The 6533-nt window shown below is 48.0% G+C and overlaps 1 protein-coding gene across 16 annotated transcripts in view; it reads right to left on the bottom strand.

Moving 5' to 3' along the window:
* Nucleotides 1–3184, bottom strand: part of Gpr161 (G protein-coupled receptor 161) — a 63777-nt gene extending 60593 nt beyond the window's left edge. For 8 of the 16 annotated variants that reach the window (XM_029559503.1, XM_029559502.1, XM_029559507.1 and 5 more), the window contains exon 1: nucleotides 2894–3184. The gene's annotated coding sequence lies outside the window, so the exon portion shown is untranslated. Of the gene's footprint in view, nucleotides 1–1979; nucleotides 2049–2435; nucleotides 2660–2893 lie in introns of those variants that run through there. The other 8 variants (XM_029559504.1, XM_029559510.1, XM_029559509.1 and 5 more) reach the window with 4 other exon arrangements.
* Between the last annotated feature and the right edge of the window lie 3349 nt (nucleotides 3185–6533).

Here is a 6533-nt window from a genome sequence, read left to right as displayed (position 1 = left end):
AAGGCCAGCCTGGTCTACATAGTGAGTTCCAGGACAGCTGGGGCTACAGGGAAACCCTGTCTCAAAAAGACATAAATAAATAAATAAATAAATAAATAAATAAATAAATAAATACACTTTCCTTCATGCTCCTAACATTCCCTGAACATATTTGCTATGAATGCTATCCTCTCCCTTGCAGGGCACAGAAAATGACCCCAAAGATAGATAAAAACTAGTTGGAAGCATTCTCTCTTGCAATAGAATGAGTATCAGTGGAAGGATTAGTACAGGTGGAATGAATCAAGTGTGGAGTCATAAAATCAATCAGTCCTCCAAACTGCAGGTAGCACTGACAGCTATTCATTTTCTTGATGTTTTTGTTCTTAAAGACAGCAAGAAGACACTACTCTTCCCAGCCATACTTCACTGCATTTCTGACTGTCTCCAAAGGTCTAACACAGATTACACACTGGCAGTCGGCAGACCTCAAATCGCTTGCACACATTATTTAGTTACTCTACACATTTACAAAGTATTTTTAAATTAAGTGCCATATTTAAAAATGTGGATCCCCCACCCTCCATGAAATGTACAACTTCCACAAAGCCCATAATCAAACAATGTTTTGGAGCCTTGTGGTGACACCTGCCCCTGGCTGCCTCGGTATGAAGTGTTGGGTGTAACTTTGCCAGCCCACCTGGCTGCCCACTTTCCTTCTGCGCTCTGGCCTCCTGAGTGGCTCCCACGGAATGTTACTCTAGCTGGATCTGCTGACACTTATGTCAGACAAAGTTCAAACGGTTCCGTCTTCCTCAGACTCCAAACAGAGCACACCCCCTTCTAACCTCTCCATGCTCCTTTGCTCTCTCCCAGGACTCCCAGAGCACAGGACTGCAACACAGACAGATTTGGGGACCCAAGGTCTTGGAGTTAGTTCCAAAATGCCAAGCAGGGTCTTCTAAGAGAGTTTCTATGCCCATTGCCATAGGGGCAAGTAGAAGTCCTGAGTCAAAGGACCACGGTGTGCAAAGCATTGCCAAGTCAAAAGACCTGAGTTCAATCCTGACTGCTTACTAATAGGGCAGAGTGCTTCGCATCTCCTGAGTTTTGGTTTCTTCACCCATCAAAGGGAACAATAATTGCCCTTCACAGGCTGTCGTGTGAATGAATTCAAAAGGTGTATATGCAAGTGCTCGTCAGTTCATTAGAAGTAAGATGGGTGTGGGCTACGACAGGAAGAGGGTCTAATAGTGGGATGAAGAGCCTTGTCCATGTGACCCAAGGCCACGCCCCCTCCCCATTCCGAGTGGAGGGTTTGGGAAGCACCTATCTTCCTTCACCTGCTCTCAGTGGCTGAGGTAAAATGCATTATATGGGCAAACATCCTTTTTGGCAAAGCAGTGACTTCCCAGAGGTCAAGAGGAGGTCCAGCTCGCTGGTAGAGGAGGCCGGGCTGCAACCCCGGCTGGCTCTACCTAGGGGAGGCACAAGGATTTCGTTGCCTTGGCAGCCTCCCGCACCTGAGACAGACTTATCTCCTCCACTGGACAGATCACAGAATCGAGGTCCTTTCCCTCCAAAACTGCAGCCCTCTCCCTACATTACAGCAAAGGCAGCTAAAACGATCGCTCTCGTAAGCTCTTTGCAAAAGGGACAAATAGATACAAAAACGAAAAAGCAGAGCTTCAGAGCTGAGCTATCGAGAGATGCCAACGCCCGGCTGCGTAGTAAAACACACGGCTCTGAAGCGCGAGGGACCTTTCCAGCAGACCTTCTCACGCCACATACCTTTGTCCACGAAATGCACCGGGTTAAGCTCCTGGGCCAGAGGGCGCCGAGAACTGGCAGAGTATTCTCCCAGTCCCCAAACCGACTGAACCTTTCCTTGGCAGATCAGAGGGGCAGGGGAGCCTACCCCGCAGCGCCAGGCGAATCCTGGGCGCGCCCGGGCTCCAGGACAGGACACCCCAGAGCCTCACCCGGAGGATGTTCCTCACCTGGTCCTCAGGGATTCCAGCTGCAGGTAGTGGCCGCTTTGCCCCACATCCCCACCCGGGAGCCCGCCGCAGGGGGCGCGGCCCTCCTTAGCTAGGTAGTGGGGACGCACCGATCTCTCTCTTCCCGGGCGACTGCAGGGGGCTCAGGAGAAAGGGAGCTGGGTGCCCCCGGAAGAATGAGGTGGGCTTCTGATGAGCCCCAAGCGGATCCGAGTGGCGCACCCCCCGCCCAGGATCTTCCCACAAAGAGCTCCAAAACCGGGTTCCCCAAAAGCAAGGCGCGGAGCAGCCGGGAAGGAGCTGCGGACCTCGGAGAGGGGAGAAGCGGAGCTCCGAGCGGGGTGCAGGGAGGCCGGGGATGCAGACCCTGCGCGCCCAGCACAATGCCTTCAGCCGGGCTCCATGCCGAGAGCAGCCCGTCCCGCCCCGGCCTGCATCCCCCAGTCCAGTGCTCACCGAGGCGCCGCCGCCGCAGCTCCGGGCCGGGGCCGGCAGCCTCCCGGACTCTTCCTCCCTCCGCGCCGCGCCCGGGACGCGAGGTTTCGGGTTTCAGCCCGCCGAGCCCCTCTTCGCTCCAACCGCCAGCCGCACGCGGCCCCGGGCGCCCAGCAGGCCGAGTAACTTTGCTGAGCTCGCGCTCCACCTCTCGGTGCCCGCCCGTCCTCCCAGCCGCCGCCCGGCCCTCGGCCCTCGGCGGGGTACCCCGCACCCCGCACCCGGCTCCCCGCACGGCCCAGCTCCACGGCCCGCCCCGCGCGCTCGTCTCCCTCACGCCCCTTCCTCCGCCGCAGCCTCCGGGCCCCACCACTTCTTTCCCATTTCTTCCCACCATCAGCCTCGGCCCACCGCTCTTTGTCTCGCCTTCACCCTCTGGCTTGCCCACTTTCTCCCTGGAAACCTTTTTTGGTCCTTACTCAGGCCTCCGGTCTTCCCGATCCAGCCTCTGGGACGCCTTTTTCCATTTCTTTCTCCATCACACAAGTACTTTCGGATTCTTCGCTCCGCACCGTCCCATTTTCCTCCTCCTCCTCATTCAGTCTCGCGGAGGACTCTGGCATCCCTTTCTTGCTCACCTTCCGTTCATCCAACCAAAGGCTGAGGGCATCTGTCTAGTGCCAGACAGTGTGCCAGACCCTGGCAATAAACCACGAAGCCAGACTTTGAGGAAAGCTGCCGACTGGAGTGGACAGTGGATGTAAACAGACCTTTACTACACGCCCTCTCAACCAAAAAAAAAAGCATGGAGAGTAAGGACCAGGGCCTGCTTGTCAGAGGACACAACTGCTTCTTCTAACTGTTCCCTTCCTCCCTCCTCATGTCCCTTATTTCATACTCCTTCCCAGCCGTAACCTTAATGAGATGAAAATTTCAAGCTACTCGTACAACTACTAAAAAACTAAAAAGAAAGGAAGAAGAGGACAGCAAAATAATCAGATAGGAAGTTGTAAGACCAAGTTTGCTAAACTTTTGGGGGGAGAGGGGAAACACAGCACAGATACTGTGCTTAGAGTAGGACTCAAATTCCTCTGAAATCTATGTGCTTAGATAAATGCATTAATTATTCCCTTGTCTCCAGATTGACTCCATGGGAGCTGCTTCCTTATTAGGCACTGTTTAGAATAATAATTTACTATCTACCACCTGCTAAACACCCAGACTGCTTTAGAGACAAATGGGTAAGGAAGAAAGGAAGTAAACGAATGCCTTTCTATTCCTATGGGACAGATGCTTTATTTAGTCAAAAACTAGAAGCTGAGCTCTTCTCAGAGTCTAGGCCATTCAGCCAGTCAGATGTTTGAAGCAGCCTAAATCAAGCTGATCTCAAGAGTGTTTTAGACATTTGTTCTGAAATCCCTGATTATTGACTTAATTTACACCAGCCCAGACACCAGCTAAGTTCTGTGACCCTGGAGAGTTAGCTAACCTTTTTGAGTTTTGGTTTATTCATATAAAATGGGGATGTGAGGACCTTGCCTACCTGTGGAGATGAAAGGGTTAAGCAAAATACTCTAAGTAAATCACCCAGAGTCATGCAATGGGAAGACTAAGCCCTTTTGAAGGTCAGCATTCAAGAGCATTCAAGAGAGATCTGAAAATGTATCACAGAGTAGCATGGAGGGATGAGAATCCAAAGCAAACAATTACAGCTGTTTCAGCTCCATGCTGCAAAAGACGCCCTCGGACAGCCCTTCCCCACACTCCATTTTGAATTCTCCCATGGAAAACATTTTTTCTCTTGCTGCTTTATTAGCAGATATATTATTTATCAGAAAATTGGATTCCTCCCCACAGCTTATAGGCTCAGAACCTTCTGTGCATCCAGGGATAGAAACTGCTGCCAACAAATACACTTTTCAATTGCTATCTTAAGACTGTTTTGTGTTTTTCTGCCTTCTGGAGCTAATATTGAGCTATGAGCAGTTTTCACTCAGAAGTGTAAACAAAATTACTATTGAAGTCATTATTTCTCTATATATCATTGTGTAGGTGACAGTTGTGTGCAAAACATGACATTGATTTTTTTGTGCAAGAAGATAATTTTCTTCTTTTGCAGAAAAAGAAGAAAAAGATGCATTTAATATCCTCCTTTCCCCAGTTGGCTTCATGAGCCCTTCTGTTTTGGGACCCTCAGAAGATTCTGCCCTAAGGTGAGAGAACTCATCCAAATGAATCCCAAATGCCTGCTGAAAAAAATGGACATTTAATGAAGCTCAACTTAATCTATATCTATATTTTTCTATTTTCTTCTTCTTTATATTTACTTATTTATTTTGTGATTGTGTGTATGAATGCATGTGCCACAGCACATTGTGGAGGTCAGAGGACAACTTGAGGTGTAGAGGGAAGTTGGTTCTCTCTGTCCACCATGTGGGTCCAAGGAATCAAACTCAGGTCATCAGATTTGGCAGCAGGTACCTTCACCTGCTGAACGGTCTCACCATTTCTTTATAGGTTTCCCCTACTGGCAAACATAAACTCCATAAAAGCAGGTACCTCACATAACAAAACACAGCTGTTTGTTCACCAAAGGCTGGGGCACAGTAACAAAAAGACTTTTAAAATGGCTGTGAGCTAAAGGTGGTGACACACACTTTTAATACCACTCTGGAGACAGAGACAGGTTAATATCTGTGAGCTCAAGGCCAACCTGGTCTACATAGAGAGCCCCTCCCTGAAGTTCTCCTGATATCAGAAAATACTATGCAAACTGCCAAGAGAGAAACCAATTAAGGATCCTACCCAGCTGTAAAGTCTACAAACCACAACAATGACCAACCCAGCAAACTACCTCTATTGATGCAGTAGTAGCATTTTTTTTTTTTCTTGTTGGTCTTTTTGAGAAAGGGTCTCCCGGTAGCTCCAGCTGGCCTGGAACTCATTATGTAGACCAGGCTGGCCTTGAACTCACAAAGATCCACCTGCCTCTGCCTCTCAAGTGCTGGGACTAAAAGCATGTACCACCACGCCCCGCAGTAGTGGCATTTTTATCTTGGGGATGATCAACAGTTGTTTAATTGGATTTAAGGCTATTCAATAGGAGGGAAATCGTTCATGATACTGTAAATATAGTCAAGTACACATGGTACAGGCCTAAATGACATATCTACAATGCAACTTCTACACCCAAGGCTCCAGGAACATCTTAAAAAAGGGCATAGAAAAAAATGTAAGAGCCAGAGGGACAAGACACATGCTGATAGTTAATGCAATTTATCTATGACAATGAAAGATCCATAGTATGCTAGTCTAATAAGATCTGCATAATGACAAAACAAGTTGACACGTCAAAGTGGGAATGTGACGGGGTCCCATCTCAAGATGAAGAGTTACAGGCAATCAACAGTTGCTGAGGGAGGGAGAATCATTTCTTATCAGGGACTAGCTCCCTGAGAGGTAATCTAAACCCAAATGGACAGTCTTAAACACAGGTACACATGAGCACCACTTAACTCTGCATTATACATAGAGAAAGATGATGATAGATGATAGATAGATAGAGAGAGAGAGAGAGATAGACAGATAAAATATATCCATTATATGTAACAATAATAATCAGAGGACAAGAAATTGAGAGGGAGTCAATGGACATGGGAAGAGTTGGTAGAAGACTGGGAAGAATAGAAATAATGCAAAAATAATACTCATGTATGAAATTATAAAAAAAAAAATAGTGCTCAGTGGTTAAGTGCCTCCCCACAAGCATGGGGACTGGAGTCTATATCCCAGAACACAAGTAAATGCCAGGTGGGCTTGCTGTGATTCCAGCCTCAGAAGGCAGAGACCAGGGATTCTCAATGCATGCTGGGTAGAAAGACTAACCATATCAGTAAGTTCTGGGTTTGATTGAGAGACCCTGCCCCAATGAGGGAGGTAGAAGAGTAATAAAGGATAATCCCTAACATCAAATCTGGCCTCCACATGTATATACACACACGTGTATGCACACCCACACACAACTGTGACCCCACACAAATACACACACACACACACACACGCACACACTCACAAATGAAAAAAAGGAAAAAGAAAACTTAATGACAAAAGTAAATAAAG

This window comes from Nannospalax galili, unplaced genomic scaffold (assembly GCF_000622305.1).
Source record: "Nannospalax galili isolate Female #2095 unplaced genomic scaffold, S.galili_v1.0 scaffold1189, whole genome shotgun sequence".
Classification (NCBI taxonomy): domain Eukaryota; kingdom Metazoa; phylum Chordata; class Mammalia; order Rodentia; family Spalacidae; genus Nannospalax; species Nannospalax galili.
Note: the sequence above shows the minus strand (reverse complement) of the source record. Positions and strands in the feature narration are given on the sequence as shown.